Below are 23,110 nucleotides of genomic sequence, written 5' to 3'. Positions count from 1 at the left end.
TGATCAATTCTCAAAGAACTGGGAGAGGCAGAAAACACAAAACTGGCCAAAGGAGAGAAGCTGCTCATATGACTCTTCTAATTAGGCCTTGCCACTCTGGGACTGGCTCCCATGCCAGGAGAACCTGTTTATTTGGAGAGCAGCAGGAATGGGCCAGGTTGCTCTTTCTTTCAAGGTGGTCAGGTCTTCCAGATGGGCAAAGATTAAGGAAGAAGTTAACAGAGGACAAGTGTGGTAGATAGGCCTGAAGCAGCCAAGCAGGTGATCATGGGGCATCTTAAATCTGATGAAGCTCCTGTGTCTGCCCTGTGAGTGCCTGGTTGGGTGCTGGTGTGGGCTTGCACAGAGGTCAGTCCCTGTGGCCAACTCTTCGCTAACCTCTGCAGTGGTGCTTAAAGAGTTTTGGTGGGTCAGGACTTCACGAGGGTGATCGATACAGTCCCTGCTCGAAGTCTCAACCAGGAGAACTCGATTGTTTTATTGCTTGCTTGCTTACCCTGCTGCTGTGTCCATTCACTGTGAAGGTGAGGGAGATAATCTGTGTGGGCTTTCTTACTGGCCAGCTGAGGCAGGATGATGGGCAGAGAGGAACAGGAGAGTTTCTTTTTGTGATAGCTTATATTTTGAGTGGTAAATACCTGTAGAATACATCTAGGTTTTAAACATTGGGTAATTAGATTACAAAGTTGTTACTGTATTAAATAAGTCAACTTGTGGAATGAGAGTATATAACACTGAGCAGACATTTCTCCTGATATTTTGCACATGGAAATACAGCCCAGCTCTTAGTAGCTTTACTTTTTTCCACATAAGCATACTGCTCTTAATGATAATGTACTCCCTAATTTGTTCTCTCAGTGGTTTACATTTCCTATAGCTAGTTTTTCAAATACGTAATGGCACTGTAGAACTTAAGCAATTATTTCCAATGTCTGGGCATATTTATCAAGTGGAGCCGAGTATTGATCATCTGTAGAGAATTTCTCAGCATTCTTTCACGTTTTCTGGCTGGCTGATGGGAGGGTGCAGTTCGCTTTTATCAGTGAATTGAAAATTGGTTTTGTATCCCCATTTTTAAACCAAACTCATCAGGCCTCACTATTGCAGGTTCAAAACCAAAAGTAGTCGTATTTTTTGCTTTTCCCGACTGCTGCCGTCATTATTTGGCTGTTCTGTTTCAAATATGGCACATCATGTTTTTATCATGTTTAGATTCAAAGAGTTGGTATAAAATGAGATAGATAACTACGCTGTATGACAATGATTATTCCAAGGTTTTAAGACTAACTACTTAATAAATGTTTTTTTTTCATTTCTTTTTAGCTGGATATCAATGAACTCAGCCAAAACAATTTTTTGTCACCTAAACACCTCTTGTGAGGAGTATCTGCTGTGTTCAAGGATGAAAATTTTCTTCCCAGCATGATTTACCAGGTCCAGCATCACACCCGTATTAACAACCGGTGCTGGCTCCTCTCTTCAGCCTGTGCTGTTGAGGTCTTTATTGCCAGAACTGTTCAAATAATTGTGAAATCACTGCAGACTCATGTCCCTCCAATACACTAAATGGGTATTGTTATCCCTGTTTTACAAATCAAAGAGAAAAAAACTAGAGGGAAGTAAGAAATTATACTAAAACCTTATGGGAAAACCTGTGGGGAAACCATGAATCTCCTGGTGCCCCTACTGTGTGTCTTAATGACAGATTCATCACTTCTGTTTGTTTCGAAGATGTATTTATATTACTACTACTGCTGCTAATACCACTGCTTCAATAGATGCACTTAACTCCTTGAGGACTCCCAAATCTTTTCCTCTCTTTTCTGTACGTTGTAATGGAAATAACTTTTTTGGCAAATAGTGCCACCTAAGGATATGTATAACCTAATCCATCTAGCATTCACAAGGACAAAGTTTCATTTCTGTAACCCTCATTCTGTGTGAAATCTCCTTGCACATTTCCACTGAAGAACCTTCTGAATATCAGAGTATTTGCAGGAGTGGAATATAGGAAGTTTTAACATAGAAAATTCACAGAAAACTTTAAATTGACATTTTTATACTGATTTCCTGTTTGTTTCATGTGTATGTATCCACCTGCAGTCATGTTAATGGGTGGAGGATTTCATAAGAAGAAACCAGAAGCCACAGTTGCTCACAGATGGGAGATGTCCATCAGCCAGCTGATGAGCCAGGTAGTACCAGATCCTCAGTGTCTTCAGGCACTGCTCTACTTGGCAGTATAAGGACTATGCTGCCACCACTCAGCTTCAGGTGAGGTGCACAGGTTCCCCTTTCAGACACCCAATTTCTCATATTCCACTTGGTTGTCTAATACTTATGCAAAAGACTCATCTTCTTTGGACAGTAAGCATTTGACTATTTGTATGAAGTGGAGCAGACCCCATAGCAGGATAATGGCAGTGAAGCCAGCAGCAGACTTAATGAATTTTGGGGGAAGGTTGGGAAGGATTTTCAAGGGCTTGTCATCATCTAAATGAAGCCAGGCTCCTGTATCAACCGAGTTGCACATTCACCTGCCCTGTACAAGGTTGTCCTCTCAACCCAGCAGCAAAGGTAAGCAGCAGTGCCTGTTTTTGAGATTCCCCCTTGGATTTCAAGGGTTGAGCTCGAACCCCAGTACCAGGCAGCTGGTGACCATGAAGCAAAAGCCCTGTGTGCAAAACCATGGGGTTCAGCAGCATCTGGGCAGGCGTTCCAGGGGACCCAAGCGGGCTTGGAGAACTGGTGAAAATATGGGCCGTGGAGCGCACTTTCCTCCTGGTCTCAGCCCTGGCCAGCTGCACAGGGGTGCTAAGCAGGGCTGGCGATGGGTGCTCACATAAATCACTACCCAGAAACACACCACGAGCTGCTTTTGTATTCTCTTCCCATTATATTTTCACGTGATGTGTCCAGTCAGCTTTTAAATCATTTTAGAGATGTGACTCCTAGCACTTTTCTTGGGAAGCTATTTCACAGTCTATTAGACCTCTTGTTAAAATTTTGTCTGGATAGTCAACTCGAATCTCCCTTTGCTCAGTTTCCTACCTTTATATGCAATTATACCTCTTAGAAGCACTCTAAACAATCTCCCTAATGTCTCACTGCTTATATCTTTCAGGACATGTAAACAGTTATAGCATTTTGGGACACTGTGTGGGGCATCTTAAAATATTTGGCTCTTACAGTCTTTCTCCATGAATCATTCGCTATAGCCCTTACGTTAGGCGTTTTATTCTTCTTAAAGTTCTTTCTAATTTGTCATCATCTTCCTAGTTAGGCTGGTGCCCAGGCCTGCATGCAAGCTGTAATTTATACAACAAAGATTTCATATTCATAACGTTTTTAGGCTGCACATAGTTTTAAAATCTGTTCAGTGCCCTAATTTCACCAGTAATTGTATCTTCTTCTTTATTTTAAACTCATACAGAAAGAGAAGTAAGCAGCTTTTCAGTTTAATTAGTTTAGTTTCTGACAGCTTTAATGTGCAATGCTGTAAAGAACTGCAAGGTTAAAAGATTTTCCTGGGGTCCATAGAACCAGAAAGAAAAATAAACACATTTTGCTCATAAAACAGGAGCAACACTATATAGGATATTAAAATATTTTTCTCCATTTGTTTTCTTAAAGCACAGAGCTGCTCATTTCACAGTGTGAAATAGGAACATGGGTTTGTCATCCTAGCTCCTAAAATAAACCCCACATAAATGTATTCATAGTACCATCCAGATATTTTTCATGACAGCATGACAATCAGATGTCACATGCAGAATGCTGTCTGTTGGTATTCAGAACATTCAGTGTCACTGCATGGTAGAAGCTCTTTCTGCATAACAACATGAATAGGGAGTATAAAGGCTACTTGTTATAATATTTTGGAAGAAAATTCCGTCTGGGAATCCATAAATGACACATTTTGTTTGGAAAAAAAAAAAGTATATATGGAGTGGTAAGAATAACTGATTCTGATTTCTTAACAGACATGAGAAAAACTGTATGGGGAAAAAAAGAAAGAAAAAAAGAAAAATAAAGAAATTTGGTTCCAGATCTGAATTTAGGAAATGAACCTAATTGTGCTAAAAGTGAGTGGCAGCAATACCCTATGGACTTCAGGATGGCAATGTCAAAATGAAAATAACCTGGGATGATGATGTGTAATTCTTAATGATGATGATGAATACAATAATAGTAACCATATTAATAATCAAAACAAAATTGTTCAGAAGCACATGTCAGGACCGAGGCTCCATTGTGCTAAACAAATACAATATTATCATCACATACCTATCACAGGATCACCTGGACTCTCCAATTTCTAACAGAAAAGATAGCTTTTTTTTTTTTTTTTTTTTTTGAGTGAGCAAGCAGCATTTCTGAAGTGCTCTGAGCACAGCTGGTATTATATCTATCTTCTCCCCTTGTTCAGTACAGTAAGATAAAAAAAAGTGAACAAGCATGTGAGGAAAAATATATATGAAACCATAGATGATATCTTTTATGAAAAGCATGGTAGAATCAAACTTTTGAAAGACATCTCTTTATTACTTCTTCTTAGTGTACTTTCACTCGACGATATTCCCACCTCTGACCTTTTCCGCAAAATTTTAGTCTCCTCAATATTCATTTCCAGGTGTCTGCTTTCTGTCTTGTTGAGCGGCTGCTGCTGATTGACATGCCAAAATCTGAAACACTGCCTGCCAATTCCAGCTCACCTAGAGCTGCTGATCTGTGTTAATGCAGTAACCTTCACCCAAGCTCTTTTTCGTGTGGATAAAGCAGGTCACAGAGGAAGGCCTGCCAGTCCCAAAGACTGAAACCTTCTTCAGCATTTCCTTGAATTAACTGTGTGTCACACAACGGGAGCTGCCTGTAGACCACATGGTAATCCACATTGCTTCTGTGAGAAAATGAACAAGGCCTGAAATTTCAGGAGAGGGCTTAATTAAAGCAGATGAGATTTCCATCCCTATTTTGATGCTTGCTTTCAGATTGTGGTACACCCGACAGCTGTGGAAAGCATCTGGACAAGCACCCCTAAGGTAGGAGGTAAGGAAGAGTTGAAAGAAGAAAAGGAGAATCTTTCAAACAGAGAAAAATAAGTGTTCTTGGTTTTGTTTTTAATTTGATTTATTTTTTTTTAATTGGGGGAGGGGGTGGGGGGGATATTTTGACATGGGACCATAACTCACAACTGTAAGGAGATATTCACAGAGGCCGTGTCTTCAAGGTACCTTATAAAACAGACCTGCCTAGGCTATTTTTGTTTGAATGACTACCATGCATGGGCCATACCTGCTTACAAGCTACCTGAACCTGTACTCGAGAAGACAAACCTCTGAATGGCTCAGTACGGGCCTCTTCTGCAGGAGATATACCTGGAGGCCTTCCTCCTGATGTTTCTTTTGATATTTCTGAATGCTAAAAGAAAATTGTTAGTGAGAATCATCCTTGATTTGTATCATACATAGAAGATTGCAGACAACTCCTGGTTTAATGCTGGAAGCAACCATAATGCATCATCGCTGGGTTTTGTAAGTGATGCACCTGAGTGATGAGCTGTAAGGCTGGGACCTGGTAGGATCTGGTGTTCCTCCATACTTGGGTTGGCTGCTTTGAGTCAGATAAAGATGCAGATATTTCTACGGATGGAAGATATTGAAGTGTTTTTATTTATTTATTTATATTTTTTTGTTTTGTGGAAATTCTTTATATTACGTTTAAGTGAATTTACTTTGGCAAGTAAATCCCTACACTTTCTGTAAACTTTCCAGTTAATAAACCTGATGTAAATGTTAACTACATTTCAGTTCAGTACATTTTAATGACTTTGTTCTATATCATGTCTTATAACTTACTCAGCAGTGTAAAACCACGAAGCCTTCCCACAGTACAAGAAGCAATTAAATTGCTCTCCCTGGCACATTTGCTCTGTCCATCTTTCTCCAGAGAAGGATGTCTGCAGTGCAGCACACAATGCTCCTGCACACACAACACACCCATGTCTCTGAAGGGCCTGGGGATGGCCAGGGATGTTCCTTCCACATCTATTGGGAGTAGCAGACCTCCTGTCAGTGTATGTTTCAGTTGGTTTCAGTTCCACATCCCTAAAGGGATCCAAATTTCATTAAATATTTAGTATTATCTACCATCTCATGGTAGTGTTTTCACAACAGACCTGTATGTTGGGTGCATCAGAACCAGCATAATGGTCATCAGTAATCAACTCCAGAATAGTGCATGGAAAGGAACACCTAACGTGTTCAAATACTTAAAACAGAATGAAGTAACCTGTTCTAAAAAACCAGTGAGGGCTTTAATCCCTTGGGTTTAGTGCAAGTTTGGAATTAAACAAACCTTAATATTGCCTTTCTTACCGTACAAGTTGAAGAAATGGTGAATCACAAGTTGGAAATTAAGATGAAACTGCCCTGATTTCCAATATGTGATTTGCATTCTTTCCAACACTGCTTACATCCTAATCTTTACCATAGAAAAATTAGGCACCAGAGAAAACCCTCATGATTCACCCAGATGGACATTTAGAAAATAATAACCATTAATTCAGGAAACGAATTAACCTGTAGTTCATCACATTTTCTCAACTATAGCTCGTCAAGGAATTAATAGTTCCCAGTTCCCTCCTTCTTTTCTTCATTTTCATGAAAGTCACTTTCCCTTCAGGTTCTGTTTAGCAGAGTGGATGCTTTACCTGTGGGGCTCTTCATGTAACCGAGGATGGCCAGGAGCCCTCCTGCAATTAGCTCTGCCAGTGTGCCTCCGCATTTAATCTGAATACTTGACTGCTTCCTCCACTTCCAGGAGGTGGCCTTCATATGTATTTTTTATGGATGTGGAGACAAATAAATAAATAGTATTAAAAAATAATTAACACAGCATGCAAAGCTGCTGGGAGAAATCATCATCAGTGGGTGGTGTGATACCATATATTTTAATGCAAATTAATTTATTTGTGGAAGTGATCAGGGAAGAGGGAACATAACCAAGTTGGCAGTAGGCTTCTACCTCAGAGCAGCTGGTGAAACGCTCACACCAGTTCCAACAGTTGGTCCTTCTGGAGCCGCAGTTGCTCAGAGAGAGATGCAGAAGTGCTTGACAGATAATGTTGTCACTGCTAATGAGCAGGGCTGCCCCGAGCTGGAAGAGCAAAGTGCTGAAGCCAACAGCCACTGGGAATTCACAGACGTGGGTACAGAGCCTGCAGAGCCCAGACCACGCTCTGGTGACAGCAGCTGAGCTCAGCATCTCCAGCAAGCAACCTCTCTGTGGTGCAGAAGGGCAGCTGCTGGGCCATCCGTACCAAGGAGTGATTTTGCACATGAAATGAAAAATCTCTCTCACTTGGCCAAGCGCCTCCGACTTACTCACAGAGCGTCGCCAGCACATGGGCAGAGCGCAGGGCAGCTAGTGCTGATGGATCCAGTGCCCCCGGGGCTTGTTTTGACTGCAGCGTCTCCCACCGCTGCAGAGCTGTTGTCCTCATGCTTTTTGTCCCTGCTAAGCACTAATCTGTCGTGTGCCACGGGTATGTTTAACAGCAGCGTACCGTGACTCTGGTTATACTCTGCCCTGGAGGGTAACTACCGTGATTTAGAAAACTGTAATTCCTACGCTGGGTCTGACATGTGGCTAAGCAATAAAGCACTTCTCATTATTGTCATAAATGGGGCTGTCTCAAAGGTCCTGCCCATTACCCAACATATGTCTTTAAGTGCACATGGACACAAACACCAGGAAAATAGCTTTCAGCTCAACCTGAGCCTTCTCCCCAGGACCGCCATAATCCTGATTAGCTGACACTGTAGATAGACCTCACTTACTTGTCACACAAGCTCTGCCGCTTAATGAAATGAACAAATCCACTTCAAGCCTCAAAGGGGAGTTTAACTTGCTGTTTCTTTAAATTAAGCCTGCACTGCCTCAAACCTCTACTGAAGTGTCAGCAGGTACATTCCAAAAATGACATCTATAAAAACGACTATCTCCCCCTCCTGCTATTCTCTGCTCACCCATCTAGAAGCTAATTCGGAAAAATAATGTTATCTACTAATAATGGTGAGCTAATCTCTGTTTGGATATCTGGCAATCTGCAGGACTGGTTTTAACAGCCTTTGTGAAGTGATTACTACTCAGTGATGTACCAAAACATGGGGAAGAGCACCATTTTGTCCATGAGCTATTTTGCTCAAGGCTGCTCATCAAAAGAAATGATTTATGGAGGTGCACCGTCCAGGCTTATAACAAGAAAAAAAAAAGAAGAAAAAAAAAAGTTCTTTTCTTCATTCAGTGAAAATTCATTGCATAATGTGCTGCTACATCTCACATCTGTCTCTTTTAAGCTTTGTGTCCACTTTTCAACTGTTCTCATGTTGGTGATGCCTTAATAACAATTACAGCGACTATCAGCCCCGGGAAGCATTAGTATGAGTGATCAGAGGAAGGAGGAAGGTGAGGCGTTTCTCCCACCGGTGCGTGGATGATGTACGCACACAATTTCCACAAATGTTTAAGGATTTGTCTTGCATGCCTCTTCTCCCTGCAGGGATGAGACACACTGCCTGACATTCACATGTCATGGACTGCGATAGCTGTAATTTCATTTATAGAAATAGGGAGCAAACAAAACCCCAGTGGTTCACTTAGAGGCTCCAGCCAGACAAATCCCCAGGGACAGCTCTCCACAGCCCGGGCTGAGGTATGTGCCTGAGTGACGGCGCTGTGCTGGGAAGCTGCACGTCCTTCAGAGAGAACACTCGGGTTTGTAAAATATCTCCCCTCCCATATAAATGCCCTTCACCTGGCTCTTGTAGGAGACATACAGCCCTGAACACCCTGTGCTGGCTGTTCTCTGGAAGGATGCAATACTATTTTTCAGGAATTAGTGTTAGAAATCATAGACTCACAGAGTCACAGAATGGTTTGGGATGGAAGGGACCTTACAGATCATTTAATTCCAACACCCCTGATGTGGGCAGGGACACCTCCCACCAGACCAGGCTGCCCAAAGCCCCATCCAGCCTGGCCTTGAACACCTCCAGGGATGAGGCATCCACAGCTTCTCTGGGCAGCCTGTGCCAGGGCCTCACCACCCTCTGAGTGAAGAATTTCTTCCTTATATCTAATCTAAATCTATCCTCTTTTAGTTTAAAACCATTACCCCTTGTCCTAGCACTACACCCCCTGACAAAGAGTTCCTCCCCAGCTTTCCTGTAGGCCCCTTTAGGTACTGGAAGGCCACAATGAGGTCTCCCTGGAGCCTTCTCTTCTCCAGGCTGAACATCCCCAGCTCTCAGCCTGTCTTTGTAGGAGAGGCGCTCCAGCCCTCTGATCATCCCCATGGCCCTTTGTTGGACTCTCTCCAGTACGTGCACATCTCTCCTGTACTGGGGAGCCCAGAACTGGACACAGCGCTCCATGTGTGACCTCATGAAGCTGAGTGCAGGGGAAGGAACACCTCCATCAACCTGCTGGCTACACTTTGCCTGATGCAGCCCAGGGTCCTATCAGCCTTCTTTGCAGCAAGGGCACATTGCTGACTAACATTCATTCTCTCAAAATGAACCAGAAAATCCTCAGTAGGTCTGTTAAACCAGGCATAGGGGAAAGTATAATGTGTCCTGGTGTCCTTTCATCCAGGGATGTGCCCAGTGATGCCTCCCCCAGCTGCCCAAGCTGCTGCACCAGTGAGCGGAGCCTGCTGGTGGGGCATCCTCCGCACTGGGACTTTGGTTTATTTCTTTGAGAGTGACAAAACCCTCTCCTGTGCACAGCACCGAGCCTCTCTGTGCTGCACAGCTCCCATTGCATGCTGTCACAGGGATGCAAAATGCATTTTTAAGAAGATGTTCTCCATTGCAGTGTTTGTTTTTCTTTTCCATCAAATATATATTTATATATTTCTCTGCTCTAAATGAAATGGAAGCTCAGTGACCTTCATTTTCCTGGAAAAAAATATAAAATTACTGAAAAAAAGGGTAAATCTAGGTATGATTTTGTATGTTTAGAGATTTTGCTGAAGTGCTTTACAGCTGTGCATGCTTTTTGGTTTTGACCATTTTTAGTTTCTGGTATATTCTGTAGATATATTTTGAGAGGCAATCCAAAGACTGTTGGGTATAAGGTCTGTTTATATGTTTCCACTATTCATAAACAATTTAATGATATATGCCAGGTAGTACAAAGAGAATGATCATTTCAATGACTACACTTTCTGAGGAAGGCTATGCTACACTACTCCTGCTTGACACCTTACAACAATTTTTAAGAGGGAAATTCATTCTGATTTGAAAAGACCGACACATTGTGCTGTATGGAAGGTAAATCGATCTGTCTTTCAATTTACTTAATGCTATAAAACTCTATAGCTCTGCTCATTCCTGCTTTTTAAAACATCAGACAGCAAGAAAAGTGAGAAATATATGGCTGCTATTTAAAAAATGGTGGCATTACTGAGGCTTCAGTGCTCCCAGGGGATGCTCGGTGTGGAGTAAGGCAGAGGCTGGGGAGAAGCTGGGGTCTGCCCAGCCACCCACCACCTCCCCAGCCAGGGTAGATCCAGCCTTGCAGTACAAAGCCCTTTAGATACACACCAAAAACCTGCTAGTACTGCATGTGCAATCAGCATGTTTCCCCAATGCAGAAGAAATTTGCTGAGGACATTTTATGGTACAGTATAAAATAAAATAACTTTTTTTTTCCCCCAAAGATGGATATATTGTAATCTTCCTCTAATAGAAATGGAACGCAGCTTGGATAAAGTTTATCAGAGGGTTGAACTGCTTGGTGAAACTGGATATGCACAGGTTTAAAGAAATCTATTTTCAGGCATTTATGAGGATGATAGCTATCTGTGTATGAAAAAAATGGTACAGTAGCAAAATACACTAATCTGAATGGATCCTGCTTCCCTATGTGTATTGAGAATGTATCTGAGATTGCTTGAATAATCCTTAAAAATAGTTTACGTGTTGTGCTTGGAATAAATGCAGAACTTTTTCTTCACTGTGTTTGTTCATCATATCCCGGATAAGAAAGATCATTTTGTTCTGGCTGATTTGTGTGATCCAAAATTTTAAATTCAAAACACACATACAAACATATCTTTTTAATGGGAGTTTTAACAGAAATATTTCAAAAACAGTCAACAAAGGGATCACATCCTGCAACTGAATATTAAACTTATATCAATATTTGCATTTTAATTGACGTATGAATGTTAAATCTTATATTCCTAGAGAGTAAGTATTGTACTGTACTCATCCTCCTGTTTCAGAATCACAGCAAGGCTGAGGTGGGCAGGGTCATCAGGAGGCCGGCTGCTCCAACCCCTTCCCAAGCAGGGACACCCAGAGCAGGCTGCCCAGGACCACGTCCAGGCGGCTTCTGAAGGTCTCCAAGGAGGAGACCCCACAGCCTCTCTGGGCAGCCTGTGCCAGTGCTTGGTCACACACACAACACAGAAGTGCTCCTAGTGTTCAGGCAGCACCTCCTGTGTCCCAGGCTGTGCCCATTGCCTCATGTCCTGGCACTGGGAGCCCTGCTCCATCCTCTTTGCACCCCTCCCTCCAGGTATATATTGGTGAGTTTCCCTCTGAGCCTTCTCTTCTCCAGTCTGAACAGCCCCAGCTCTCAGTCTATCCTTATATGAGAGATGTTCCTGTCCCTTCAACATCTCTGTGGCTCTTCAGGGACCTTTGTGACCCCTCCAGGGCCTTTTCTGCCACACTGCTTTCCAGCTGGGTGGTCCCCAGCATGTGCTGGTGCCTGGGGTTGTTCCTCCTCAGGTGCAGGACTCCTTTCTCCTTGATGTCCTTGTGCAGGGCAAATGTCCTTGTGCAGGACATTTCTCCTTGTTGAACTTCGTCAGATGTTTGTCATCCCATTTCTCCAGCCTGCTGAAGTCCCTTTGAATGCCACCATGACTCTCTGGTGAATGCTAGCCCCCCTGGTTTTGTGTCACCAGCAAACTTGCTGAGGGTACACCCTGCCCCATCATTAGGTCATCGATAAAGACGTTAAGCAGGATTGGACCCGGTGTTGACCCTTGGAGTACAGCACTATTTACAGGCCCCCACCAAATTTTGTGCCTCTGATTTCCACCCTCTGGGCCTGACTGCTCAACCAGCTCCAACCCACCCCACTGTCTGCTCATCCAGCCACACACCACCAGCTCCTCTATGAGGGTCTGAGGGGAGACAGTGCCAGGAACCTGACTGAAGTCAGGGTAGTCACGTCCGCTGCTCTGCTCCCATCCCCCAGGCCAGTCTTTTCATCCTAGAAGGTCATCAGGCTGGCGAAGCATGACTTGCCCTTGGTGAATCGATGCTGACTACTCCCACTGAATACATTTGTCTCCTTCATTTTCTCAGGCTGGGTTGTGAGCCCAACACCTTCATCTTTGTGTACATTCTCATTTGCAACAGTACATAATGCTGATGTGAAACTTTCTACTAGTCCTCTACCGCTGATGATACTGTGTATTTCTTCTCATTTTCATTATGGGGTCTTCATTTGCAGTGACCTTCATAGTTTCCAGTCATCATTTCTTATACCTTTTATATGGAGCCAGCTACTTCAGGAAGAAGAGTGTTTATACTCAGCATATTTAAGGCACTGCAGCAATGCACGTGGCAATAAAGAATACAATGAATGAAAAGGATCTTAGGTTGAATTACTATTACCCAAGTGTCAATGGCTTTATACTCAGTTTAGATCTGTATTGGTACACCACAGGACAGATCCTTTCAAACTACCCACTGTTGAAGCTGGCACTTACAGACAGATGACATCTGCAGAATATAAACTCATATCCAACAAGCTGTGGGTTTTGGTTTTGTTTTGTTTTGTTTTTACAGTCTTTAATTTCATTACTGCTTTCCATTAGCTGATTGCTATACAGTTTCTGTGTTTTGCTTTCATTGTTCCCTACCTGCTTTTTTCCAGATTGAATCTCGTTTTATTACCTACTTATATCTCTAAATTCTGCAGCTCTCTTTTTATTATTTTGCTATCTATCCTGGGTTTTGTAACACCTTACAATTTAGTATGATCTGTAAATTTAATTAATGTCATGTTTGCCAAAGACCTTAGGGAGCCAAGTCAATTGCACAGCCAAAAAAAAAAAAAAAAAAGAGAAAGAAAACGCTTATTATGCTATAAATGTTCTGCTAAAAATCCCTCTTCATAAGGAAACACTATAGCTTTCTTGGCCTCCATAGATGTAAGTGGAAAGGGGCCTAGCTGTTTTTCCCACGCCATTGGTGACATTTTAAAATTTAAAATATATTATTACCTGAGTACTTAACAAAGAAATGAAAAATGGCAACTTAATTCCTTTCCCTGTAACTGAAATGTGGTGGGCAGGGTTAGACAAACACTTGAAGTACGCATTTTGCTATGACATCTAAATTAAACCTACCACAGTGTTACTCAAGAAGAATTGCCTCAAATTACTTCACACATTAAGGGCAAACACAGGCAGCCAATTAATTGATTTTATTTAGAATGTCTGTTTTTTTTTTTTATTGCTGTTTTTGTTGATTTCTTTGTTTCTGTTTGTTTGCTTGTGGTTTTTTGTTTTATTTTGTTTTGTTTTGTTCTTTTTTTTTTTTTTAGTGTTTCCTATGAGTGTTATGCACATAGTGCAATTGTGTGATGCCTCAGCCCAGTCTGACAACATTCAAGCAAAGTCTATAATTCTTTGTCATTATTATCTCTGGGCTATTATGATGCTGGTAGGAATTAGAGCAGAGCAACCTCCATCATTCGACTAGGAATAACAGCAATTACTACTTTGGTCTCTGACTGAGGTTAGAACAAATAAATTGAGATAGATAATTATTACAGTTTCTCAAATTCATCATTAGCTGCAACTGCATTTCTAATGCAAGAGGCCATACTATTGGGGCTGACCACGGTAGCTGCTCCTGACTCACACTGCAGAAGCACTACTAAGATCACTCCCTTTTTAATTAGGCCTTTTATTCTTAAATTGAAGTCAAGATCACCTGAGACACATCAATATATATTAACTTTCACAAAGTAATTCAAGACTTTGAAAATCCATTTTGAAAGTTCAGTCTGAGCACCTGACAGACAGGGCTGCTCTCCACTGGCAACGAAGAAAAGAAAAGGGGAAAAGATTTCTCCTTCTTTAGTTTTTTCAAAAATGAGTCCTACTTCTTGAATAAAATAAAATATATGTTTTTTAAAGCATATGGCAGAATGTCATTTGGATAATAAAAGTACATGGACCACGATGTGTAATTCAGCAGATGATGAATGTGCCATGGTCCCATGACATCAGTGACTTTCCCGTAAATTCAGAGTGCATACAGATTTCTCCAAGGAAAACTTGCGCTCTCATGTTTAGTTTCATAACCTGGGTTTACAATGTATTTAGTTGCTTTTAGTTTTTAAGGATTTGTTTCCTGTATTTATTTTGCCTGTAAATATATTCCAAACACCAGTGTGCTGGCGATGGATTGATGCAGAGTTATGGCTGTGAGAGAAGAGCAGCCAAGTGTGGGGAGCTAAGCAGGGTGTGTGCACCAGAAAGATGTCTCAGGAGCTTGAGCTCGTCTTGCTGTACATGTAAAAGTCAGCCTGTCCTGAAAGACAGTTGTCTATGATGTATAAAAGCCCTTCCCATACTGTAAAGGGTGCCGCAGGTCAAACCTAAGACTGTAGTGACGTGATCTGGTTGCCCAAGCACAGGGATCCAGCACAGTTTAGAAAACACAAGGGTCTGGGGAACATTCATATGTCATGGAGATGACACAGGATCTCCTTTTTCTTATAGATTTGTGCTCCTCTGTGTCTATGGTAGACACCTCATGGTACCATAAAGCGTGTTCAGCGGCTGTATTTAGAGCTCTGTGCGGTGCTCCAGACATCACGATGGCTGCGGAGTCTCAGAGCATTCAGGCACATTAATTATACACTTTTGGTAAATGTTTTATCCTGCTTTTTAGAGAAAGATAGCTGACGCAGACATAGAATTAGTAAATTGTCCTAATCGATACCAGCGCCTACCATCAGCTTAAAAACTTCTAGGCGTTAATTATGAGGCACCGCAAACACATCACTCAGGCAGATCGGCGGCAGGAGCTCCCGTGTGCTGCTCAGCGCTCAGCCCACACACTCTCCCTCCCTCCACCTCACCTCTCAGTCTGCAGCAATTGCTTTTGTGAGACGCTTGTCATTTTATACCTTCAACTTTCTGACTTTAAATTCTGCTCTTCAAACTCTTAAATGGAGTCAGGGCAAATTTCTGCTCTAGACCACCTGCGGTACACTGTGAGCTGCTCTTTTCGCTCCAAAACCATTCAAGGAGATTTCAGAGAGGGTTTGCGTTACGACCAAGTGCTTTTTCACGGTTCATGGAAGGCAGTACGGATGTTGCGGACTGGGGAGGAGAGGTAACCTGGGATGTGTGAGGGTGAAATCATGTAGAAAATAGTATCACAGCAAAGTAGGTATCGTTCAGGAAGCAAGAAAGGAAATGATGTGAGAGGGGGAGACAGGGAAATCCATGAAAGGCTGATGCCAACTTTATCCTGTGCTGCCTTTCTGGAAGACATTAGGATGTTATGGTGATAGGCAAGATCATATGGTCAGCAAGAGAAGACTACAGACCAGAACGAGGCTTTCTGCAAGTGTAACCTGTTCTGGAGGGCTCTAGTGGATTGGGATGGTGGGGGAACATCTGGGCACGGGAGATGGCCAGAGGCTGGCTGAGAGATGCCAACAGGTGAGCACAGGTGCACAGAGCATGAAATAAAGCCCTGCTTTCTTTCGTCCACAGACAGACACAAAGAACTGGAGAGACAACAGAAAAATTGGCGTGTCAGCAGAGTTGTGTAATGTAAATGCTCCAGCTGCCAGTCAAACATCTCATCTTCACCCAAAAAGTCACCAGTGATGAACGGCAGCTGCACTGAGCATGTGCCAGGGAGTTACAAGCAACGTTCAGTGTAAGATGAGTTAAATTTGTTTTGTTTTGTTTTCAGAAACGAGCAGCTAGGTCTAGTGCGGGCAGAGCCACAGAAAGATTACCTGACCTGCCCAGGTCTCCGGGTCTGACACATGGATGGAAGATGAGGTCCCAAAAGCCACAGCCCCTCCTCCCTCCCTCTGAAAATAAATAGGGAAGAATTAAAGAGATTTCCACGTGAAGAAGGCTGGTGTGGTTGATTTTATAAATAACAATAATATTTTAGCTATTCTAATTACAAATTGTAATTAAGCAGCTGGACCGGATCAGCATCGGAAGACAAACACCTGCATTTGTGTTTCCAGATGTTCTCCACTGGAATTATGAACAGATTTGTTGCACAGATAATTTACAGTCTTTTAAAAACCACCACCATTTTCTGTCTTGTTTCTTCTGAGGAACACGCTTTGCGATAGAGTTTGCTCAGGGAAAGAAGGAGGATGTTTTGGGGAATCAGAGCATTTAGTACTTCCCCAGCCTGCCTCTTTCTTTTATGCAATCACTTTTCACACCTGAAGGAAGTGGCATGAAAAGGGAACAGGGGCTGCCGATAACGAAACAACACCTTCATTCAAATGGGTGAAGGCGGTTTATTCATCCCTAAACGAGAGAGGATGCCAAAAGTCTGCTGTAAATCTGAATGTCAAAATTGCTCCGAGCTCAGTCTACCTCCCCGGCAGCAGCGGGCTTTCTGTGCGGCTTTATGATACTTACAGAGCTATTCACAAATATTTCTAAGCAAAGGTTGCAGTCACCTATTGTCCTGTTTATTCCAGAAGTGCTCAGGGGCTGGCTGAAAGCAGAGCCCCGTCGTGCCGGGCATCGTACGAACAAAGCCATGGAGACAGCTTCTGCCTCGCCGGGTTTACTCCGCTATTGTTTTGCTGAAATGCAGTTTTAAAACGTGATGCATTTCTCAGGGCTGGTAGCGAGATGGGAAAACACTGCCTCTTGATCTGTGTCAGTTTGACTTTAGGACAAGCAAATACAAATGGGACTATATATGTTTATATATTTAGGATAAATGTTTAGACAAAACCAATAAGTGATGTGGGAGTCTCAATTCATTTGAGGCTGGAAGCATTTATTCAGACAGCTGTGAGTGGGGTGGTGATGGAGGTGATGGGGAGGGTTTGTGGCACTCGACCTCCTGAGCACCTCCTGTGCCTGAAGGGCTCTGTGTTTCTTCTGGCCCAGGAAGAGTTCCAGCACACAGTGACCACAAGTTCTTTTCCCAAAGGAATTCAGGAGCTGCCAAGCCCAGGGGCTGGTGGGGACCATCAGGAGCTCAGCTGAACTCCGTCCCGACCTCAGAGGCAGCTGGTGAGAAGCAGGAATCTGATTTTTTCTATTTCATTGAGGAGAAGTTGCAGGCAGAGGGAGATGCTGTGAAGGACAATGCTTTCAAAGTCGCTTTTTACTCTGCTGTTTTTCTGTAATGACTTTGCCTGCTGTCTGACTACATGGGATTTAAAATAAGAGCAAGTTTCACGACTGAGTGTAAAATCTGGGCCGGGGAAGGCTTCCAATAGGTCTGGTTTGTTGTACATTTTCAGGCACAATTGGGTAAGGGAGGTGCCGAGATCTCATTACCTGAATGCTGGGTTTCTTTAATTAGGGAGAGAAAAGAACTAAATCTCCACCCTCCAAATAGCTCTTCACTTTCTGATGTCATTTAGTTACCTGCTTCCTTTAAACACACTGCACGTGTTGAGAGGCCCTGTGTTATGATTGCCCAAAAAGATGGCAGGGAGATCCTTGACAAGCTCTAAAATTGGAGGAATGCAGGTGGCTCAGTTGGGTCTGATGGTGACCACAACGTTTGTGCCATCCTTCTTCGTGTCCATCCATCAGGACCAGAGCAGGGCCATGGCTGCTATTGCTTTCTGCATTGCAGAGCTCTCAGCAGGGCAGCAAAGAAGGTCATCTTAGCAGAGATGAGAGATAAATTTTCACTTAGGAAAGGCACTGGGCATCCCCAGCCTGAGCAAAGTGGCACGGTTGCTTTCAGCAGAAAAGGGGAGATGGACTGGCAGTGTTATGGAATACAGCTAGAAAAAAGATCTCAAAACTCCACTCTAGTTAATAGGCATCTAAACATATTTGACAGAAGCACTTGAATGTCTGTCAAACTGCAGAAAGGAAGCACTGAAATAGTCAAATCACCTGGGGAAACAGATTTCTATGGAGCTGGCTGGATGTGTGAGACTGTGACGCCAATCCCTTCCAACCAGCTGAAGCCCCTTCACCATGAGACATCCTGGCCAAGCAAACACGCCAGGCACTAATCATGCTTCCAATGCTCTGGTAATGCAGGAATGATGTTTTTCTTGCCAGAAACCCTGGTGGGGAGGGCAGGACACCTTGAGAGAAGTCAGGTGAATGACGTGCTCGTGCTGAGTGTGCCTGTGGCTGTTCCCAGCCGTGGTGCAACCATTCCTCTTCTCTGCTCCACAAGCAAAGGATGAACCTTACAGTGACTGGGTATCACTATTGATCAGGACACTGCAGGAGAAGTAATTTTTAGGTTGACAAAGCTCACTGGGAAGCATTATTTTCTACTGCTTCCCGCAATACCTACCAACGATATGATCTCATGTTATGGCTTCTTAGTGTCTCTGCCAGTGCACCTTCTGGCACAACGGTGACCCTGGCAAGTTTCTCACACAGGAGGATTTTGTTCAGTAACTTTCTGCTGTGTATCAGTTTGTCATGAAACGCCGAGCATGTGTTGTTTAATGTCAGACAGAAGCACAGCTTGGATATTGCTTATGTTCATTCACCATTTCGTTTCTTATCAAAGCTTGCTAGCTTCCTGAGCAAGGGTTTACTTCATCCCTGTGCTTGAAGTACACAGAATCTATCCATTGTAACCAAACCACTAGGGCAAGACCAACACAATTATAATTTCATGACTAATGAATTTAAAATGACCCCAGGAGAAAATCCTGGCAACTTCAAAAAGAAAGCTGTGATATGTGGTGCCTTTCTGTTTACCTGCCTTTGCAAAGCTTGTTGGGATACCCTTCTAGCAGGGGATCATCTCCTCTGGGATTATGAGGGAGACATGCTAAACATTCACTTCAGATTTAATAGAGATGGAAGCTTTTTCCAGGTAGTGGAGCTCATATATATATATCAAACAATCATTTGTAGCCACAAGAAGCTATGATTTCTGTACTTGTGGGATTTCTGCATATTTTCTTTCCTCCAGAATAAGAAAAGCTAAAAATGTTTTGACTTTGCAAGATCCAGGAAAACAAGCATCTGCGGCTCTGGTGAAAGGGAAGTTCTATATAAAACCTTCTCAAAACCAGGGAAGAATAATCATGACAAGCAATGATTTTTGTTTTCTAATAACAAATGGCAGCTGGATTAAGACATCAGGTCACCCGTGCCCGGAGCACTTACTCAAGTCTTTCATTTCCTAAAGTTCAACTGGCAGTAAGGGCCTCTCTGAGCTATTTTGATGTTTTCAACGTTAATCCTTGTGGCATACAATAAATATTATTTCTGCAAATGCAGTTCACATTATTTACCCACCAATATTTGAGTGTTTATTCAAACTTCAGTTCTGAGAGCCCACCAAGTTTTGAGTCGTGTGCCAAATTTATCTTCCAAAAACATCTGTGCTCAAATTGCCTACTAAGGTACCACATACTGCTTCCTACCCAACCACTCTCGCAAATTGCTTTCTTGCTCAAAAATAAAAAAATAAATGCAGAAACGCTGATTATTCTAAATCCGAAAGACACAGTGGAAACACACTCTGCAAGATGACAATTAGGCAGCGGAGTTTTATTTATAGTTGAAAAATAAACATCAGTTAATCATCACCACGAGCACCGATTCCTAACCTCCGGTTAGGTGGGATTTCAGATGCCTAACTCATTATCAGCTTTCAGCAATGCCTGCTCATCAACAGCAGTCATTTCACTTTAGACAAAATACAATGCATATGATATGGCTGTAATTAAATCATACTCCAGGGAAGAGACAATAGTGAATTATAAGATGTCTTGAGAAGTGATAATAATTACTCCATAGGGGTTCTGTTCTATTAGGGTTTAAATACTTTTAAGAATTTGCAGAAAAGATTTTATTTGGAAAAAAAACTGCTAAAGATGAAAGTAAACAAAAGCTAAGTGTTGTTAGTGTTATCTGTCACAAACATCTCTGGCACTATTGCAGCTCTTTTGCTTTAACTTTAGTCCCAATGTGCTTTAGCTTGCCTTTGGAAACCACTGTATTATTCATCAAAATCGAAGCAGACACATGATTCTATCTCATTGACTGTGGCTTGGTATCTCCTTTGCAGATCAGAAGTTTGGCCAAAGCCAAGGGAGAAACTCCACTTGGGAGATCGTGAGGAGAACAGTATCTGAACAGAGCAAGAAAGAACTAGGAAAATCCAGAGCCCTGGAAATGGAGGCAGAGGCCAAACCTAATGTTTTCATATAAAACTTAATACATTATGATCTGGGAAAGGGATGAGATTTGACTTGAGTCACAGCTCTGTGGAATAGCATTGGATTGCATTTATGCCCCATTATAATTCTGGTTTGCCTTGTTCACTTTATTTGGGCAACAAAAAGAAAATAGTTCTGCAATGTTTGGAAAAAAATAAAAATATCTCTAATTCAGACTTCAGGTGTAGCATCCTGACTTGAGAAGATGACATTGCATTACTCGGTTTCCAGCTCTGTCTAAAGGCAATAAGCAGGGAGCTTGGTGGTGGAGCAGCTCCTGCATTCTGCAAGTCGGTAGGAATTATGGGTCTCACCCTACTCCATTAGTCTCAGTGGGGTTGGGGGTTTCATTTGCTCTTTTTGTTCAAAGAAAAACTGGATGCTTAGGGAATTATCATAATAAGAACATTAGATAAGATACTCATACTCATATCACTTATTTAGTGCTTTAATACTTAGCAGCGGTGCTAGATTCATACTAGTACTTGGTATCTCATATAAAGTGTACAATGGATGTGAAAGAAAAAATGCAGGTGTCTTTAACAATGTTTATTGGAACAAATTCGAGTAGCTCAGATCTTACTATGCCTCATTTGATCTTTTTCACAGCTTTTTTTTTTTTGTTGTTGGAGAAATGAGGCTTAGTTGTTTCAAAGACCCGGAGCCCTTAATATATTTGCTGCTTTTTCTTTCCCTGGTACAATGGACAATTTGTTACAGTTACTGCACAGCTCTTGGACAAGCACTTTGTGATCCTGGTGATTTGCTACCACTAATTCTGCTAGCTTAGTTTAAAATCACCTCGATTAGCATTTCTATGGGAGAAAATTACCCAGTTAAAAAAGTTTTTATATGGGAACCTCGCCATCCCCTTCCATAGTAAACTCTGAGGCAAATAATCCATTTTGCTCTTCTGGCTCTTCAGGGTAATCACTTACCCTGAAAGAAAGTCCTTTTGCACTTTGATTATCCATATAGCCCTCTAATTCTTTGGCTGGTCAAAGGCAAATGGTAAAAGCAAGTTATGACGGATAGTCCCAAAAATGCATAAGAAGTGTTGCTCAAATTATTTGCTTTCCAGCTTCATGAAGTAATGTGTTTCTGTGGAACAATTTGTACATAATTTAAGTGTATTTTCAACCTAGAAAGGCCTGTTAACTCAAAACTATACCATCTCTTTGTGAAAAATTAAACTCACCTAACATTCCTTCATAATAAATACAAACAGGGAGAAAGTTACAGTGAAGAAAATACAGTAGAGCCCAAACAGGGGAGAATATTGGACATTAAAGTAAGGAAAATTCCATGCCTTTCTTTTCTAAGAACCTGAAAGAAATACACTGTTCCTTCTTCTGAGGCTCTCCTCAAGAGATGAGCATTTTGTAAATCACGCTCCTCTGATGATACAGCAGCATTTCACATTGCCAGCGGCTGGGCTGGAGCTGGCTTATTAATATTGCATGATAATAGATAAATCTGAGTCGAGGGCATCGTTGTACAGGTTTAACTCCGTGCAATTTACCAGCACCTATGCTATTTGTAAGACAGCACGGACCTCAGCGTAACACACTGCTACTTGCCAAGTAACGAGTACCAAAGAAGTACAGGTGTATGAGAAACAGCTATAGGACAAAGCAAGTGACAGTACCTACTGAGGTGTCAGCCAAGTGCTGCTTTGCTTCCCTATGAGCATTTTGATGCTGACTGTGGATCTATGGGCACTAGTGATGGCATAGTGCTGGCATTTAAGTTTCTGCTTAAGTCTGCAGCTACACCGGGACATGGCAGGCTGGTGAGAGACAGGCATATTAATGCTATCAGAAATACAGACCCATGTATACATTTATGCCAGGCTCTGTTGACTCTCCAGGCATTTATTTCTCTTAAAGGGTCCTCTATTACCATCTATAATGGATTAAAAAAAAAAAATGTTGGTAGTGCTGTTTCATCATTCCAAACTGCTGTAGCTGTATTAGATGTCAGGCCATCAAAATGCATTTGCGCTGGACAGAGGTGGTTACTGGCACACAGAAAACAACATGAGGTTTTAAACTTTGAGATGAGCAAAGTCTCTTTTCCCTCCTTAAACCCGCACTAGAGAAGAACCAGGAAACATGGGCTTAGCAAATGCTGGATGATTCATACTCAGGTATGCCCATGTGGTGAGGTTCCGTCCTTGTATTTCACGGACCTGCACATTTAATGACTTTGTTTAGAAGCATGAGTATCAAAATACAGAGAGAAATCTTTTGCTTGAATATTTTTTTGAGTCGGGAAACATCAAACGAAAAAGGATCAAAGAAGCAGAGATAAATGTGTGTAACAATACCCTGACCGATGTTCCTCCCAGTCTCCAACATGCACACTACGTACTATCTGAGCACACACTCGTGCCTTGAGTAGATCAAATATGCATTAGTACATATCTTCAGATTGCTGAATCTGATCTTCCTCTAGTCTTTCTCCACTAAATACATGCTTTTTCCCAACTGATATTAAGGTTGCATTCGCTGTACTTGTAAGACCATCAGAGCTGGGGACTGCAGGGACTTGCTGGCCGCATGCTCTCAGCAGAGCAGGCTTGCCCCAGTGCCCTCCCTATTCACTCTGCATGAATGAGTCCCTC

The sequence above is a fragment of the Cygnus atratus genome, chromosome 1 (genome assembly GCF_013377495.2).
Source record: "Cygnus atratus isolate AKBS03 ecotype Queensland, Australia chromosome 1, CAtr_DNAZoo_HiC_assembly, whole genome shotgun sequence".
Lineage (NCBI taxonomy): Eukaryota > Metazoa > Chordata > Aves > Anseriformes > Anatidae > Cygnus > Cygnus atratus.
The sequence above is the reverse complement of the archived record's forward strand: the minus strand, read 5'-3'. Positions refer to the sequence as shown.